Raw genomic sequence first — 822 nt, 5'->3', positions numbered from 1 at the left:
AGTAAGTATTAAACCAATAGAAAGTATTGTTTTGTGAGATATTTAGGTGTTAAAATACGAAGATATCTTATTAAGAGTTCTGGCGTCTCCAATATTAATGAATGTGATGGTCACTAAACAAATGGTAATTTTGACATCTCCACTAATTTCAAAATTTTGTACATTTATACATTTCTTATTTTCTTTACTCTTAAGTACCTATACTTATAATAATTTTGTCGCAATACCTGCTTAGTTCGCTTTTTACAGCCCCTACCTCTGCTCCGCCGCTGTTCTAAATGTATCGCAAATTTGGTCACCTTTCATTTGGTTCTATTAGGCTTGTTCCATTTCCATGTTTCAAACAAAAAGGAAAACGCAGTCTGGAGTTTCAAACAAGTGTCTCCCAAAATTGTGATGGTCAAAACTATACCTAATTACCTGACCATTTCCACGGTCAAAATAAGAGTGTTTCATTGTCGTTTTTCTTTCATAGAACCAAGCAATTACCTATATTAGTACTATCTTAAGCTCGTCTGTGTTGTAGTATGCCCAATCAGCAGTTTTTCCTTCATTAGATGGGCGAGAAGGGACAGAATACTTTTCATTCATGTGTTGGGAAAACACAAGGATATTAGAGTCAAAAAAAAAGCTTAACATAGGCTTTCATTTGGTTTTATTAGGCTTGTTCCATTTCCATGTTTCAAACAAAAAGGAAAACGCAGTCTGGAGTTTCAAACAAGTGTCTCCCAAAATTGTGATGGTCAAAACTATACCTAATTACCTGACCATTTCCACGGTCAAAATAAGAGTGTTTCATAGTCGTTTTTCTTTTATAAAACC

The sequence above is a fragment of the Diaphorina citri genome, unplaced genomic scaffold (genome assembly GCF_000475195.1).
Source record: "Diaphorina citri unplaced genomic scaffold, Diaci psyllid genome assembly version 1.1 scaffold2636, whole genome shotgun sequence".
NCBI lineage: Eukaryota > Metazoa > Arthropoda > Insecta > Hemiptera > Psyllidae > Diaphorina > Diaphorina citri.
Note: the sequence above shows the minus strand (reverse complement) of the source record.